General features: G+C 33.1%; 1 protein-coding gene and 1 long non-coding RNA gene across 4 annotated transcripts in view; one reads left to right on the top strand and one right to left on the bottom strand.

Moving 5' to 3' along the window:
- Nucleotides 1–307: 307 nt before the first annotated feature.
- On the bottom strand, nucleotides 308–4214 carry LOC126738947 (uncharacterized). The gene is made up of 3 exons (XR_007661496.1): nucleotides 3272–4214; nucleotides 2988–3206; nucleotides 308–2916 (listed from the first exon to the last, which is right to left on the bottom strand). It is a non-coding gene; the product is annotated as an uncharacterized LOC126738947 (long non-coding RNA).
- The window catches only part of LOC126738943 (polyhomeotic-proximal chromatin protein-like), an 85987-nt gene continuing 70152 nt past the window's right edge, over nucleotides 3431–19265 (top strand). Inside the window, exons 1-2 of one of the 3 annotated variants that reach the window (XM_050444438.1) lie at nucleotides 3431–3540; nucleotides 13330–13581. The gene's annotated coding sequence lies outside the window, so the exon portion shown is untranslated. Of the gene's footprint in view, nucleotides 3541–12911; nucleotides 13273–13329; nucleotides 13582–19265 lie in introns of those variants that run through there. The other 2 variants (XM_050444437.1, XM_050444439.1) reach the window with 2 other exon arrangements.

Raw genomic sequence — 19265 nt, 5'->3', positions numbered from 1 at the left:
GCTGTCACCCAAGAAAACATCGATGCTGTGCGTATGCTTATCACGGAAGATCGACATGTGACATATCGTGAGATTGAGGCTTCATTGGCGATTTCAAAGACCGCAATTCAAAAAATTTTGCATGAAGAATTACGGGTAAGAAAATTAGTTTCTCGCTGGATACCGCATCTGTTAACTGAAGAACAGAAAGAAGCTAGGGTGATGTGGTCTCAAACAACTCTAGACCGCTTTGAGGCAGGAAACTCTAAAAATGTGTACAGCATTGTCAGTGGTGATGAATCATGGATTTACTCATATAAACCTGAAAATAAACGTCAGTCGTCTGTATGGGTATTTCAAGATAAAGAAAAGCCAACAAAAGTCATTCGTTCTCGAAGTGTATCCAAAAAGATGGTTGCAACATTTGTCTCAAAAGCAGGTCATGTTGCAACAATTCCTCTGGAGAATCAACGAACTGTTACTGCCGATTGGTACATTACCATTTGTTTGCCGAAAGTCATCGCTGAGCTTCGAAAAGCGAACCCACAACGACGAATCATCCTCCACCAAGACAATGCAAGTTCGCACAGAGCCCGGAAAACTATTGAATTTTCAACTTATCAAAACGTCGAATTATTGGATCATCCTCCGTACAGTCCCGACCTAAGTCCCAACGATTTCTATACTTTTCCAAAAATCAAGAATGAACTGCGTGGTCAGAGGTTTCAGACGCCAGAGGAAGCAGTTAACGCCTTTAAAAATGCAATTTTGACAGTACCCACAAACGAGTGGAATAACAGCTTTGACAACTGGTTTGAGCGCATGCAAAAGTGCATTAAATTTCGTGGAGAATACTTTGAAAAACAATAAAGTCGTTAAAAGTTATTTTTTGTTTTATTCCAGCTGCATATGCAAAACTTAAAACACAACCCTCGTACTTCCAGTTTTAAAAAAAGAAGAGGGCCCTAAAGTTGTTATAGGTGACAACTTATCATCCCACATAAATTCCCATGTGTTGGAATTATGTGAAGAAAATAATGTTAGATTTGTTTGCCTTCCTCCCAATACAACTCACTTAACTCAGCCGTTAGACGTGGCATATTTTCGACCAATGAAGTTAGCGTGGTGAAAAATTTTGGAGGAATATAAATATAAATATGGATGCGTTGCTAACAAATCCCATTTTCCAAGCCTCCTAAAACAGTTAATGGCCAATCTAAAGGAAACTGGCAAAGAGTCTTTAATCTCTGGCTTTCGAAAATGCGGAATTTATCCATGTAATAGACAGCAAGTTATAGATAGACTCCCAAAAAAAGATGTGGACGCACTTAAGAACCAATCTTTGATAAGCGACTCTGTTTTAGATTTATTGGAAAAATAAAGATTTGGCAAAGGATCTGCTAAACCCAAATCAAAGAGAACGAAGATTAATATAACTCCTGGTAAAAGCCTTCTGAACGTCCCAACACCTTTGGAGGATCCCACACCTTTTGAGGATCCAACACCTTTTGAGGATCCAACACTTTTGGAGGATGACGAGGAAGATGATATAAGTGATGTTTTCGAAAATAACAATATTGCCGAGCTAGAAGAAATGCCAGGAACCAGTAGGGAAGGGGCAGAAAAGTTGAAAGGTGTGAAATCTGCGAAGAGGCAAAAAAAACCACAAAAAGGTCTACGAATTTTAATGAAGAAAGTGATGTTTCTTCTGGAGGCTACACTTCTTTATCTGAAGCAGAAGGGGAAAATTGGGCACATCTAAGTAGTGATGATGAGGCAGTTGAAGTGGAACAGCTACCGGTTGAAAATTCATCCAATAAAATGTATGTGTAATAATGTGGGGAATTTGTCATAGTAAAATATGATCAAAAATATTATCCAGGAAAAAATGATTTCCACCAATAAAAATGAAGCACAAATTTCCACGATGATTGAGTCCGGGCCAAAAGGTTGGAAGTGGCCGAAAACGAAGACGTTCTATGGTACCCCAACATAGAAATAATGGAGAAAATTAAAGAACCCGTTTCTACCACTTCAAGGGCAATTTTTGTGGTTCCCGAAATGATGAAGTACAAAAATTTTGTTTTCTTCAAATAATTTTTAGTTCCTATTTGTTTACCTACCTACCTATTTATTACCTAGAGTATTATATTTTTAAGTTCCTTTTTGTTACCAAATATTTAGTTTTAGAATGTTATTTTTTAGTTATTTCTTTAAATAGGTACATACAGTGGTTATTTGTAGGTTCTTACCTTGTTTTTATGAATAATCAAAAGGTTTATTAGTTTTGTTTCTGTTTTTTCAATAAAAAGCTATAAAAATACGAGTATTTTTATTTAAAGTAAAATAAAAAACACTAAAAACATTTTTTTTACACTTTTTGTGGCCATAGTCACTCATTTTACGCCTTCAAACAAGCCTATCCGTGTTTTTAAGCGTGAGGCCATAGACACCCCAAAATGCGGGGTGAATATGGCCACCATGTTTTTATTTTTTTTTTCATAGATGCGAATATATATATCATATTTGACTAATAGAAGTTGAAAGTAGACATAGCCTTCAAGGTTTTCCAATATTTACCGTGGTAATTAGACGTCACTGGCAAAAGTTACACTCATTTGAAGTTGAAAAGTGGCTCATAGTAACCCCGGTTTACGGTACTAAAATGATCAGTTTGACATTTTATTATTTATTTTTGTACACAAAAATAGAGAAGAAAGTACAGAGGAAAAGCTTAGGCTTTGAAAAATAAATTATTAGTTTATTTTTATTATCTTTAAACAATAAGAGTTTTAAAGATTTAGAGGTTATGTCCTATACCTAATTCGTCGTCTAAACTCACTTCAACTGACATTTTGATCCTCGACAGAGATCTCCTCCCGAGATAATCCTGGACTAATTTAAACCTCAAAATCAATCCTTGTAAACAGGGCTGTACTAAATAAAAATATTCAATCATTTGATCCATGGACCTAATAGATCCGCGCGTTGTAAACGTAGTTACTTACACCGAAAAAATAGTCCTCACGACGTCATATTTGATCTAAGTATTAAATATTTGGTACGCGCGTTGTAAACGTAGCTAATGTAAATATTAGTTTAAAATTAACTCCTCTAGTAAAACAAACCTAATTAACGGTCAGACGGGACGAACTGGGATAGTAGGTACAAACTTCCGCAATGCCCCTCGTATCTACCGTAACTCGACTCGCTATTAATAATAATAACTAAAATGAAAATTGAAACTGTATACAGTAAAACCCCTAAAATACCATTGGTTACCGCCTACTACCTTCTTCCTATAGCTTGAAAAAAAATATAGCATTGAAATCGAAATTAAGTCATTCTTCAAACATAATTTCCCGTAAAGAATACGTTTCGCCTTAAAAAGGACGACCTTAAGGACGAAATTCGCCCGGCCGCCACCGTTTAACCTCAAAGCAAATGTTATTTTTTTGTGTATCATATGACGCTCCGCGGCGACCAATGAGAACGCGCCGTTCCCTGCTTTTGCCCAGTTCGTGTGCCCCGACGCAACCCGTCAAGTGAAAATTGTAAAAGGTACGTAGAATTTTATCGTTTTACCCACGAACACTGCCGTACACGGATTCCCAACACTATTTATGCTGAAAATAACACTTAAAAATGCCGATTTTTTTCAATTCGGCTTGCCGGACGGGCTGTCGTGTCCGAATTTCGTCACATTTACGTCTCTTTCACCTCGTAACCTTACTTATATATCGATTTTTTTTCTAAATCGCCTCTCGTCAATCACTCTTTGTCGCTTAATTAATTAATTGTGTTGTTATTTTAAATGGGATTAGGAATGGATTTGGTGGCAAACGGACTGGTAAACAGAAAGATTTTCAATTTTTGGCCTAGTTTTCATCCCCACCACTTTTGTATTCTAAATCGTATCTTTTCCCTCCCCACCACCGTCGACGGTTTATCTAGCGAAACGGGTTGCCGGCGAGGGGAATCGGGTATCTATACGGTGTGCTCGACGTTGCCGATGTTACTTCCGTTTTTATTACATTTATTTCGTAATAGGTATTTTGTTATTGTAATGCGATAGCCAATTAAGTTTTAATGTGCCATGTCAACTGTAAATTTTAACGCTGTTTATGAGTGATTTTTCGTTAATGATTTAATTTGATTTTAATTTTTTAAGACAATGCTATATTAGGTATAGTCTTATATATTTAAAAAATATAGACTTTGCTTGGCATATCAGATACCTACACCAAACATTTTTTCATATTGTCATCGCTGTTATTCGCATTTCGTAGCGTTGCCAAACTTATTAAAATTATTTGAATATTATATATTCATTCGTTATTCTCACAACGATTGTTTTCACAGCAGCACGAACTTACAAATATACCTGGACTGCTAATGCAAATGGCCACCATGATAAAAAATAACCGCCTGAAATATAACCGATGACAAATAACCGACCAGAAATATATGCCTGGTGGCCGTCATTTTTATAGTGGTTGTGGTTGGTCACTCTGATATTTTCAGTATTTTTTCCAACAAAAGATATATTAATTAAAGGCACACGAACTTAATAAATATACCTGAACTGCTAATGCATATGGCCTCCATATCCAAAAATGACCACTGCCTGATGGCTGCCATTTTTATAGTGGTTGTGTCCTTTTGATATTGGTCACTCTAAACATTTTCAGTGTTGCCAACAAAAAATATATTAAATAACAGTAATGAAGTTTGACGTTTGACGTGTGACTTGTCACTATCTAAATTTATTTATTTTCTTTACATTGTTTTTAAACCATCATTGGGATTCCAAAATCACTTAATATGACTGGCTCTAAATAAAATTGTCAATTGTGAGTATAGCGGATTGCCTAGTTTTTAGCGATTTATAAACGACACGCTTGGGTATATGGTCTGCATCAGGCGATATAGCTTTTTCCTTATTTAATATATCAGAATTTCAAATTTATCAGAAGTGCCATTAATTAAAACTAAAACCTTGTCTTATTTTAGGAAAGGATTACTTTCTTTCATAAATTTTAATGAAATTCTTAAAGAAGAACAAGAAAAATACTCAGATCTAATAACGCAACTATCTGATCGCATCTATTCTTAACTAAATGCACAGAACACAAATATATAGACTAAATGTAACTTTTTTTGGTTTTTTTAAACATAACCTCCCAAAAACTTCAAATGTTTTATTTCCCTACAATTGGCACACCTGAAATTTGTCAGAGTGACCAACATCGAAAGGACACGAGTCACTGTCACTGTCCCTGTGAACACTTTCTTCACTCATAAGTAATGAAATAGTGTTACACAAGTATTTAAAAGCTCACCAACAAAGTTTGGTGAGTATCTTGCGACTCGCTCCCTCAATAAACACCTAAATCTTGTTTTTAAAACTCCAATAGCTCTCTCCATAACATTTCTTGCAGCAATTGTGCATGACTACGACTCGAGACGTGTTGAGAATCACCTATTCCCTAGGTATCGAAATCTGCTTCGAGTAGTCGTGACCTTCCGAGTCGTCACCTATCGAGAAGTTGAGAATCCTACTCCAGTACGGAACTCACAAATAAAATTAAATTCTTTGTTCAAAGTAAATTGAATTAATTTGTTTTTGGTATTATTGCAAAACTGACTTTGCAATTTTCGAACACTTTCCTCCATAATTTACAAATAACTATATACCCTCTACTCTACACTTTATAAGCGATAAATAAATACTAACACGTTAATTCCTGTCTAGCGTGTAAATAAAATCACAGCGTTGTCGCCAAATGCAACAAACGCACCAAACGCCGGTAAAGACATTTAAGATATCTGGCTTCTGGATATCTTTTTATGTCATTTAAGATATCTGGCAATAAGATATCAATCGCATTAGAGAATGGCCAACGTTTTCGGGCAACTAAGTCTGGCATCTTCTACTGAGTTTCGACGCTGTAATTTTTAGGCCTGTGTCCTATCGTAGTAGAGAATGCCAATACGCTTCCGGGTATGGCGGCAACCCTCTTGCTGCGGCTGTTTGTCCATTATTTCTATGGATTGCGCCCGTTTCCGCACTCGCTCTCGTAGAGGTGTTTATTTGGCCTGCTCGTAGATGCGTTATCTTCTGGACTCGCCCCCGAAGCGACTGTCGGTAATGGTCCTGTCGTATTCCTCTCGTCGATTAAAAAGCTCCTAGATCCATCCATGTTTGATGGTCTTCGAGATCTTAAGTTCCTCGGTGAATGAACTACTGGAGGTCGTGGATTACCCATAGACGTGGATTCTTTGTCCCAGTTGGGCAGCCAAGTTGTAATGGGATTTTTAGTCCCGGTAGTTCGTAGGTCAAAGAAACCACTAATGTCGGGAAATCTCAGTTTATTAACCTCAGTTACGGGCTTAGTTTTAACACCTTTTAATAATAAAATAGATCATAATTTGCATCATAAATTGCTAGCCAAGAACAGGACAGTTGTAACCTTACCTTAATAATAAAAATAATAAAAGCACTGACCCGGATTAAAACCTTTTAACGGAATCACATCGAGTCAAAGGCGCCACACTTCTTTATTAAATGGTGACAAACGAAGGAATAATCATAAGACTACTCCGAGCAGAAATGTAGGCTTTAAAGAATGTCATACATTTCCACAAATAAAGAAAATATTTAAGACGCCCGATATTCTAATAGAACAAACTATAGCAAAGGTACATAGTTTAAAAATTCACGAAGGTACCTTAATTTTAAAATGAGAAATTTTGAAACATCTATACCTCTTTCCTGTCCATTCCAGTTGAGTTATTTAAAACATTTACATGTAGAGCTTCTGTTTCTTTCTCTCTTAAATTACTAATTTCCCTTTTTATAATTTTATTTAAATAATAAAACTTATTTTATATTTTAATGTATCTAAACCATAAAGTACATATTTGTTAGTTACATCATTTTATGTCGTTCATTCCCCATGTGATCATTTTCATTGATATTGTTTTTAAACCATATTCTAAATTAAAATTGTTGAAATAATAAAAACCAAATGATAGGATTTCAATAACCTTTATTTTTAATTTCAAAAATTTAAATGAAGAGTATCATTTTTATGGTATTAGGATTTGTAAAATACAAGTTTAGGGGAACAATAAAACACATATTTTAAATTTAATTTTTCCATGGATCTCTGTGACCTAAATTTACTAATTAAAACTTTCTAAATTTTCACAAGATTTTTAAACAAGTACAAGAAAAATATCAGAATTAATAGCTTCTTCTTAAATTCTTAAATTCTTAACTAGATATAAGTTTCTATTTGGTTTTAGTAAACATAACCTCCCAAAAACTTTGATTGTTTTGTTTCCCTACTATTGGCACCACTGAAATTTATCAGAGTGACCAACATCGAAAGGACACAATCACGCAAAATGGCGGCCACCTAGTAGTGGTCATTTATTTTTCAATGGATTGGCAATCCAGGTAAAGTCGAAATTATACCCATTTGTAGTTACGTCATCCAGGTGAGAAAAAACGTATGGCGTAGATATTTTTGCCAGTCAATATTAGGTTACAAACTTTACCATCGCCTTCAGAAATTAATAGTCTGCTATGTATTTTTATACGTTCAGAAATTAACAAATGATTTATTTTAGCAGCATATTATTATATTTTTATATTCGTGTATATACTTTCATTCCCAAAAAATTTAAAAAATCTTGCAGTATTTATTGTATTATTAACAAACTTAACAATTAACAAATATTATTATAATTAATCATAAATAATGGGACATAAACAACAAGTTCGAAGCGGAATTGCACTTCAAATTGAGAATGTGATAGAGCGAGCCGCAGATGCAATAAAATTGAGCACAACAACGATCGCAAATATAAATAAGAATGGGATAAAATCAGATCAGGATTACGCTGCTCATATATTTTCCAAGCAAAAGACCGCAAAAACCAAATCTACAACATATTTGAAAAGTAGAATTCGGCACGAGCAGTAGACATAACAAAACCGAGCTTACAAAAATTGTGAATAATGGTATAAAATTATTTTAACTCACTGGGAAAAATTTAACTACTGACAATTTAATTTACTTGTTCATGAAAAAAAATGCTGCTTGAAAGAATATGTTAACACATTAAAATGAAAATACCATTCCAAAAAATAAAACATACAAACTCAAAAGAAACACGCCATGACCAAGTTAATAATTTAACTTGGTAATGGTACATTCCATTACCAAGTTAATGAAATTGCAACGATATGATTGAATACTTAAACGACGATCATAAAATAAAATTTGCTAGAACAAAAAAAGCCTAATCAATCTCGTCAGTATTGTCAGAGTCAGAACTGAAATCAGAGATATTGTCTTCGTCATCGTCGTCTTCGTCAGTTGTAATCACAAGTCAGAATGTCATAGACATCACACACTTGTATTGCCTCCCAAGCCTTTTCAATTACCTTTTCTGTATAAAAAACATATTTTTGCCAATGATCTATAGAAATTTCGTTTATTACCCTTTCCCATGTAATCAGAACTTCTGAAGGTGACCCCTTAAAATTGGAAATATATTGATCATATTTTCGTTTACATTCCGACCATGCCATTTCAATTGCATTAAACTGGCAATGATATAGTGGCAGTCGCAAAATTTTGTGTCCTAAAGGTTTCCTAACATATTCATCAAGGAAGTACTTTTTTTCACTAGGGCAGTTTCTGCGTGCAATACTCCATATTTTATCTTTCATGGCTTTTTCTGGAAAGCCAATATTCTTTTTCTGCAACCATTCGGTCAGTCTCTGCTTTGTCCAAGATTTTCTCGGGATTTCTTCTAATAAACCAGAATGGTAACTTGCATTGTCCATGATTATAAATGACTTTGGGTGAAGATCTGGAACCAGCTGAGTATTAAACCAGTTTTCGAAGTTTTTCCTGTTCATATTGTCATGATAATCTCCCGTCTTTAATCCACTCTTGAATATTAAATTTGCACCCTTGATGAAGCCATCTTTGGTTCCGGCGTGGACCACGCGATATAACGATGACCTTAAAAATAAAAGATAATTCAATTCTCTTCTTTTAGAACTCATTCTTCCAGAACATAAATTTAATATAATTAATAAGTAATGTTCCATGCACATACGAGTAGTGTATGGAGTTAAATTTCTGTTTTTGAAGGTGGTAGACAATGGTACAGTGAAAACATCTTGTCGAACTTGCATTGTCTTATTTATTTAATGTAACACGACGTTTCGGTTGGTAAGTATCTCCAACCGTTATCAAGTGTAAACTCTCAGTTTTTTGCTGAGCTTGTCTGTTATTTTCTGTCCAAACTGAATATTCTACGTGGTCGAAAACTGGAATTTCTGATTTAAAAAATTTGCCTCGGTCCATTGAAAGACATTTAAAATCAAAGGAGCACATTTCTTCGTCTTGTAAATTAAGGCTTTTTGGAAAACAAAATATTGCTTTTGCTTTAGATAATGCTCAAAAAGAAGCCATTATTTTTGTTAACAATCAAGTACGTGAAAGCCGGTCAAATTTAAAGCGGCTTGTTGACATTACTCTTTATTTAGCTTCACAAGAACTAGCTTTTCGCGGACATGATGAGACCGAAGAGTCGATTAATCGTGGCAACTATAAAGAACTTTTAACGTTGTGGGGTAAATACGATTCAAAATTTGACGAATTTTTAAAAGGTAATGTTTTTTCGGGCACATCAAAAACGATTCAAAATGAAATCATTGAAAGTTTGTCACATGTCGTCGATGAGCATATTTTTCAAGAAATTCAAGCAGTCCCTTTTTTGCATGGGAAATAGACGAGACTACGGATATTACTTGTAATTCCCAACTTTCTATTGCTTTTAGGTATGTCAAAGACGGCAAGGTAGTAGAACGGTTTATGGGGTTTCATGATGTTTCATCTGGGCGGACTGCAGACGATTTATTTAAACTCTCAGTTTACACTTGATAACGGTTGGAGATACTTACCAACCGAAACGCCGTGTTACATTAAATAAATAAGACAATGCAAGTTCGACAAGATGTTTTCGAGTTAAATTTCCTCATATTGTCTTAGAGAGAAATTATAATATGAAACTATGGAACAGATGAAATTATGAAGTTAGAGGGCCCTTACAAGGGCAATAGTTTTTATTCAAAAAAAAAAAATCTAAAAAGGTAACCAGATAATTTTAATCTTCACTGTTTTTCCTTGAATCCGTGTGCTTGGTGTCATCTTGCCAGCTACTACGAAATGATCCCTTGCTAAAAATCCACGTCTCGTCAATGAAAACTGGAGTAAAACCTTTCGGACCTACATTTCTATTTTTGATATACTCCCTTAAAAAATTGATTCTTTTATGAACAATATTTGGCAAGTCCATCAAATATTTTCTGTTATTTGATTTTTTCCACTTGAAGCCTATACTATTGATCCATCTTCTTAAGGAGGCAATGGAAAACTCAAAATATTCAATTTCTTCCCTGAACTTTTCTCTTATTGTTGCCAATATTACATATTCTTTTCTGGCGTACATAGAATAAATTGTATCCCGAATTCTATGTTTCAAATATGTTGTAATTTTGGTTTTTGCTGTCTTTTGCTTGGAAGATATACGGGCTGCGTAATCCTGATCTGATTTTATCCTATTCTTCTTTATATTTGCGATCGTTGTTGTGCTCAATTTTGTTGCATCTGCGGCTCGCTCTATCACATTCTCAATTTGAAGTGCAATTCCGTTTCGGACTTGTTCCTTTTCCAGTTGACAAAAAGTTAATATATTTAAAATCATCAGATGCGATCAGTGTTGCCAACACAGTAGATTTTCCACTAGATCTAGTGGTTTTGATAGTCATTTAGTGGAACGGCGTTATCAAAATCCACCATGAAGGAAATTTTAGTGGAAATGAAATTTTTTAGCGGAATTTTTAGTGAAAATAAGATATTTTGCAAAATGATGGTACTTTTGTTATTTTCAAAGTTTTTCTGCATCGCTTTGTTCCGATGAACGCAGCCTAGATCAATTACTAATGTCAACGTCAACGCGTGTTATATTAACCAATTCCAAGCGATCTATCGGTTTTAACCGCGGTTAAGCCCTTGGTTGAACCTGAACAGTCCCTTTATAACATAACCAATCGTGTCCCCTTGGACGTGTTTGGTTGAAGAAACTTCGTAATTTGTAGGCTTGAGCCAAGTCGTGAATTTAAATTCACAGGTATAACTGTTAACGCGATTTTCTATTTACTGTGAAAATAACCTGTGAACGTGAATTCACGATTGAGCGCCGGCTGGCGAGTTTGCTTATCGTGTAGTTTAATATCATGGCAGTGAATTCGCCTAATAATAAGAAAAGTATTACTATTCTGTGTTTATTGTGTTAAGGATAGTTCCTATACCAGATACAAATATTAAGGGGGCTAAAAGTAAATAAAAATTGGAGACAATATCATTAACAATGACAACAATTATTCATTATTCACATTTGGAAAAATATATATTTTCATAGACATTTTTAAAGCTAATATCACGATGTCCTAATAAGAAATAATTGTCTTTAAAAGTTTAAAATAATGATAAAAACAAACATCTTTAATATTCGACCTTCCTCAGAAATAGATAAATTAAGATATTCTATCATAATAAAAATCCAGTAAAAAAAACTAAATAAGCATGACAATATAAAATATAATACATGTACCATAAAAATAATTTATAAGAAATGATTGTTCTCTCGTTTTTCCCCACAAACGAGAGAGACGGATAGACGATGGGAGTCAGATAGTCTGTTTAACGACGGCCAATCGCTGATGAATGAATTACTTCTTTCGGTTTATTTCAACGCGCATTCGTTTGTCTTTATGTGAACGCGCCTTTCTTATTCACATTTCACAGTTTATTTGTAAGTTGTCATCAAGTCGTGAATGTGATTTTTTATTCACAGTGAATGATTCAGAGGTAGTGAAATTTTGCTCAACCCTAGTAATTTGTCAGCTGTCGCTGTCAGCTGTCATTTTGTTTGTTTGTAAATAATATAATTCTATAAATAATATAGATTTTTAAAAATCGCAGAAAAGATGATAAATCATATTATCCTAATAATTAAATGATATTTTTCTCAAAAAAAATATATATATATAGTGGAATTCTAGTTTGATTATTTTTCAGCTGAATTCTAGTGGAATTTAATTTTTTCATTTAGTGGATTTCTAGTGAGATTTAATATAGTTTCTGGTGGAATGTCTTGTAACAAAGTTGGCAACACTGGCTGCGATTGTTCATTATACCTATTATATCTTTTTTTAGGCATTATCTAACACTTTTCGAAATAACTTTCAAGGACAAGTTGACAAACCAATATTTTTGATTGACAGTGACGGATATTTCACATAACCTAGTATATAAGAGATGAATAATCATCAGACACCAATTTTTTTCAAAAGTTTGCTGTCGCCGCTGTTTGGAATATGCTAAACAAGGATAAACAAAAATGACGTCATTATAAATGGGTATAGTTTCGACTTTAACAAAACGAGCACGAAATTTTATTTTTCTTTTCAAAAGACTCGTATGTTTTACATTTCTTGTCAGTATATGTCAATTGGTTCAGGACCTATGAGAAACAAACGATAAATCAAATAATACTTTGACACCCTGTATTTCAGTGACTATTAAAGTTAAGATAAGGCAAGTTGACCTCAATCACATTATTTTGACTTAAGGAATTTATTGTTGTTCTATGTCCCATTACTTTCGGGACACCCTGTATAATAAACATGAAAAGACCTACAAAATAAAAACGTACATAAAAAAAGTTAATGACGGCAACGTCGCAAAACGTCTATACCTCGAGACAAACTAAATTTGTTTGTTTCAATAATGGTGGGCGTCGAAAATTCACCATTAATCACGAGGGACTTATAAAATCCGAATTATCGCATCAATAAATCTAACATAAATACAATAAATAATCTTCAAAACATAAAAATATTGGTCAATTAAAAATATAGGGGAAGCGGACATCGGGTCCATATTAATGCCACAAGAGGGGTGGGGGTAAGCCAAAGCCTGCTTTGATTGCCGATCGTAAGAACAAGGGACGGCAAGAAAAAAGAGCATCGTAAAATGTAAAAGATGGCGGCACAATGATTATCGTTGTTGCGAATTTGCAAATTTTTTGTTTATAAACAAACTCGGATTGCGGCGTTCAGTGAGAAGGCACTTTGTTTACGGTAAAAAGTGTGCTAGAGTGTTTTACGGTCGTTATTTCGCGTGGAATGGCGCCTAAAATGTAAAATTTACCAGTTTTACAAGAGGTTATGTTTGAAACAACCAACGTTTGTTTCAGGTGGATCCAGCTTACCTTAGGTCCCAGTTAGCCTTGCGAGAGGTGGAAAAACAATTGAACGAGATAAACAAGTGCGTGATTTAAGGACTTTTTTCAAAGCCTACTTGGATGTCAAGATGCATTTTTCACCTTTCATGAAATGATGTTACATAAATTCGAGGCAAACAACGAAAAAATGGCTTTGTTCGAGTTTGGTTAAGTGCGGGAAATAGTGATAAGTTGATTATAGACAATGAGAACAGTTAATTTAAGGTACTACCTCAAAAATTTCTTTATAGTAGTGGTGTAAGGGAGGGAACATTAACCCAGGTGTTAAACCACATAACAGCATGATCCTATTCCTAATATTTAATCACATAAAAACAAAATACATCAGGTCTATACACTTAAAAACCAGATTTGGATGTTTTTTGTTTTCTATAATAGCTCTAGTAATGAGGAGTGTCTTTTCAATAAGGGGTATCTACATCTCATCTTTTTTTTTCAAAAAATCTAAACTGTCAATATACCAATAATATTTGCAGGCAATAGATTTTACTTTTTACAAAGAATATATAGGTATACTCTTTTTTCTTCCTGGGAGGGGTCAGCACACCCTGGATCCCCACCACTTAGGTATATTAAAATTTAAATCATAAATTAACAGAAAAATCTCATTACTTCATTTATTTGTTTTAACCTAATGTGACCTACACATTACATAAAACACCTGTCTGCCCTAATATTTTCTTAAAACTCCATATTTAGAAAAATATTACAACTTTTAATTATGATGATATAAATTTACAAAAATTTATCTGTCTTTGTCAGGTTCAGTTCAGTGGCTCATATGATTAAGAGAGACGCACATGCTTTTGCTTAAGTCTTTTGAAATAAACAAATTTCCCTTTAATGCAACAAAAAAAGACGGAGGTAGAGTAAAAGCATGTGCTTCACTTTATTAATACCAAATATATCCATCCTTTTTCTTTCTACACAAATTCTAAATATCCGCTTTTGTTTTGTTTATCATTATTTAATATGAATGTTTGTTTTAAATGCGGATTTTTAGGGGAGTAATAAAAAATACAAAGAGTTCTTTAAATCTTTAATAAAAATATCTTAGATGCTATCAAAATTAAACAAATTAGAAACTTTTTAGGTCATAACAACAAAATTAAAAGTATAAAGTTGGCTCAAATTCTTATTTCACCAACCCCAGCCCTGAGGCAAGCGCACATACCTATTTTTGATTTCTGGCTTTGGTTGTACCTCGGGACTGCTATTTGGATCTCCAGTTAATAATTTGTTTATTTGTTACAAGTATCAATAGCTCCAAGGCTAAGTACAGTAACTAACCTAATATGCCATCAAAAGTACTGAAACAAATAATAAAAGGAAATACAAAAATGAGTGAATACACAATAGCTATGTTTACAATGTGTGGATCTATTAGGTCGATGGATCATATGATTAGACTATTTTTATTTAGTACAGCCCTGTTTACAAGGAATGATTTTGAGAGTTAAATTAGTGCAGGATTATTTCTAGGATCAAAATATCAGTTGAAGGAAGTTTATCAGTTTAGATGAGGCATATAAGATTAAAACCCGCCACTTAATCCACTTTACTTAAATTTTCAGAAAAATCCAAAAACTATTTAACTAACTTTATAATCAACTTTAGGGTTAAAGTTTTGTTTATAGATTCTTCTATACTATTAGACTATATTTAAGTAAAAGAAAATATCCTGAATTTTTACCCGAAATTCAGAAAATGGATTTAGTGGATTTTGATCGTAAATAAAATGGACTTAGTGTAGTTTGTCACGAAACAAAGTTATAATAGAAAATTAAACCAACGAAAATGTAACAGATATAACAAAAAGAAATATAGGACTACTTAAAGATATTTTTTTAAAGTATCTTCAGATCACAAAAAGACACACTTCAAGTAAAAAATCTAAACTACTAAATCCAGAACGATCCTTTTGGTTGTCCACATCGATTTCATAATTTTCTTGCGAATAAGTCCCTCCTCGATATTTTTCTAACACTAGCTTATAATAATCTAGACTACCAAAATCTTTCCACTGGGCTCCATAATGTTTAATTAATAGCGATGACACATCCTGTAGTTTATTAATTTTTGGTGGTACTCCAGTTTCTATTGGCAAGGGATTTAAGGAATCTAGAGATTTTCCTTTTTTACAGACAGATTTGCTCTGATTAAGGTCAGACAGACTTCCTGTGAAGCAGATTTCCAGTCCATAACTGGCACATCTTTACCCAGTTCAACAACTGTTCCATGTTGTCTAAATATATCCAAGTATTTTATAGGTTCTGCTATCTGTTCAATATTTCTAATGGATTTCTCAATATCACCAAAAACCCGGTCCGGAGGAATATATGTGTGTCCAACAACAGGAAAGACAAGCTCTAGTTCTTTTATAGGTGCAGTACTCAACCATTTAAAACACATTGCCAACATGATGCTGTTCTTATTTTGTCCTCTGCATCCATCAGCTACAAGACGAACTTTTTCAATACCATCAAAATTACTATGGTTTAAAGTATAAAAAACAGCAGATGCAATTTCATTTGCTCCTTTGCGATGTTTATCCTCAGTCCATGCAAAAATCCGAACATCTGGAGTAAGTGAAGAATGAGAGTCTCCTGTGACTGTTGTGAAGTTATACATATACAGTTGTCTGCTGTAGTATACACTCTGATCTGGAATTTTGGGCAGAGTTAAATTCTTTTGACAATCAAAACTTATTATTAGCAGCCCTTCTTTTTTTTCTCTCAATTTTGCAAAAAAAGCTTTTGCTCTCAGTTTGTGAATTCGAAGTTCAATCATTATCTTGTTTTTCTCACTCGCATCTTTTTCCTCTTTTAGCTTTTCTCCAAGCTCCAAACATTTTGAACATACATTAGTATGTGGAGATCCAAACCCTATGTTAAAATGGGTATTAAAAATTGATCGGAAATAACTTTCTTTTACCTGAAGCTCCAGAGAAGCCTCGCTTTTGTATAATTTCCACAAACGCCGAATATTTAGGCTGCTGGGTAAATAAACTCTGCATGCTGTTTTGCTGCGGCAGTAGTGAGACTCAATAGCCTTAAATTTTTTTATAAAGATAATTATTGCATGTCTTCTAGGCTGAAAGAATCTTTCTTTTCTATTTCCACCTCTCCTTTCTTTTGCCATATTACGACTTGTGAAATGTCGATGCAAAACACCTTTTACTCTATCTGGGCAAAGGCAAAGTACACCTAAAAAACTTTCACGGCAAACTGGTACCAAATTATTATTTTGATTCTTTGGGATGAAATACTTGCACGCAAATTGTCGACTGGATGTTCCCTTTTCGACGGCGACGTGGTACCTCGATCTGGGAGAACTTTATGATAAAGTTGTCTTGACCCACCTTAATTTGGTTCTCGTAAAAAGCATTATGAAACTTTTTAATATCTAAGATTGTCAAAGCACTGCATCTATAACTTTTAGTACAATGTTTACATTTTGGGTATTTTGGTAGAGTTACAGCAAAATATCTAAAAGAAGAACACACCATCCTTAGTTTTTCTTAACTTTAAAAATGTAAACCAAACTCATTACCTTCTGGTCTTTTCCACATTTTGAGTTTGAGAGTTTGAGTTTGAAATAATAATATCAACGGAATACTATTGTGACCACATGACCACCTAGCTGAGTATCTGATTGGCTAATTTGGATTTGGCGGTATTTGAAAATAAACCAAGTTGGATTTAAGGGAATTTGAAACTGAACCGAGTTTTTAAACTATATTTTATAGTGGATTAGATGGATTTTGTTACTGAATTTCTGTTCATGTGGATAGATATTTTTATGACGAATATAATCATGTATATAACATATTTTTGACTAAAATTGGATTTAGCAGGTTTTGATCCTATATGCCTCAGATGAAGAATTATAGGACATAACCTCTAAATCTTTAAAAGTGTTATTGTTGTTTAAAAATACACTAACAATTTTTTTTTAAGGCTTTCTCTTCCTCTTCTTTATTTATGTGTACAAAAATAAAAACTTCCTAATCTAACATCCAAAAATGTCAAACTCATCCTTTTGGTACTTCAACATAGATCCTAAGTGTTTACACTGAAAAAAAAATTTAATCTATTCTTTTTGGGACGCATCAAATTTGGGTATTAAATTTTAGTGTCCTGCCATTTACACCGAAAAAATAGTCCTCATGACATCATTTGATCCAAGTATTAAATATTTGGTACACGCATTGTAAATGTAGCTATTCTAACATAGATAATAACACAGAAATCAGCTACACATATACCCAATATATCACTGATTAGTTCAGTTCTGTTTCAGTTAAAAAAAAAATATAAAAAAAAAAGAAAACCAAATCTATTTATCAATGAAACCACAGCAAATTACAGGAAAGAACTTATAGCAATTTATATGACTAGTCATAGCAAAGAATGAATAAAATACTTACATTAAAATTTGCAATAAAAAAATTAGTCAAAATCATTTTTTAATTTAAAAGTTTATTTAGTATTATTTTTTTAAACTGACTCAGACTCATTGAATCAATGTCAATATTGGAAGCATATAATTTTCACAAAGTTTACGAATTCCCTTAAATGCATGCACTTGAACACTTGGTGGTTTTAACAATAATTTCAGCAATTTTTTGGGCATTTTCTACTTTACATAAAATGTCTTTAGAAAATGAAAGAGTAGGGTTAAAAATTATTATAATATTTTGTACCAATTGCTATTCGTCCAAATTAAACCATTCATCCCCAAACTGTTTGTTCAGTAGATTATTTAGGTCCCTTTGTTTATTCTGATTAAATTTGTTTAAATTATCCAATGAAAAATGATGTATCTTTCTTTTTTGAAAAGTTGTCGTAGGTTTTTCCCATGAATTCTCAAATTTATTAGTTTCATATCAATTTAATTCAACCGTGCATCTACCTAAAACTTCTTTTTAGTGAAAATTATTCTTTTAATTTTTTGATACCGTCCACTTTTTTATAAAATTATAAAATTAGTTTAAGCAGGTATATAATAAAATTCAATTTCAAATCAAACATTAAAACAAAATGAAAATAATATATGTTATTATTTTCCAGCTATACAATTATTACAGCAAATATCACCTTTTGAAAAAAACTAAAAGCAGCAATGTTATTCTCTATATTTCAATTTATAAATTTCCCTATTTGAAGAGAACACAATTTTTTCAATATAATTTATTAAGAATATATCCTATTTTGTTTCGATGTAGGATGATCACAGTAGTATGCATTTTTGCATAAACAAATAAATCCATGACATGGCATAAGAAAATCTGAAAATGTAAATATCTCCTTTTGAAAAAACACTCATTACTGTAAAAATTAATTACACTATATTATTCTTATAGCTGCCTCAGGATTTGATAATCATAAACTCCCTCAAAAACCAGTGCACAGCTACCTAAATTGCTATTTTATGCAGCTGTGGAGTATTCCCAACCTTCCACTTACATGATCAGAAATATTAGATCATAATCTAATATACACAATGATTTAAACTTGGTTATAATTAAAGTTTTACAAACCACAAAAAAGCTTTAAGTTTTGTCAAATAATGCTCTGCTATTAAAAAAAAAATCATAAAGATTAGTATTCCAAAACATTCATGCTAAGAACTCAAATGCTTCTGAATGTATTCTTCTGCTTCTAATGGTACCAAAGTGAATAATCTTAATACACTTTGTTGAATGTTTTACTTTTTTATGAGCAATGAAAGAGTTGGGTCTAACTTAATATTCTCATTTTATAAATAGCTAAAAAAACTCTTTTGAAAAGCTGCCGAGATAAGAGTACATCCTGAATGCCTTAGATCTTACCTATATAGAGGGTGTCAATTAATGTTATGCACATTTTTCAGTGGGAGATGCAAAT

Source organism: Anthonomus grandis, chromosome 7 (assembly GCF_022605725.1).
Source record: "Anthonomus grandis grandis chromosome 7, icAntGran1.3, whole genome shotgun sequence".
Taxonomy (NCBI): Eukaryota; Metazoa; Arthropoda; class Insecta; order Coleoptera; family Curculionidae; genus Anthonomus; species Anthonomus grandis.
The sequence above is the reverse complement of the archived record's forward strand: the minus strand, read 5'-3'. Positions and strand labels throughout refer to the sequence as shown.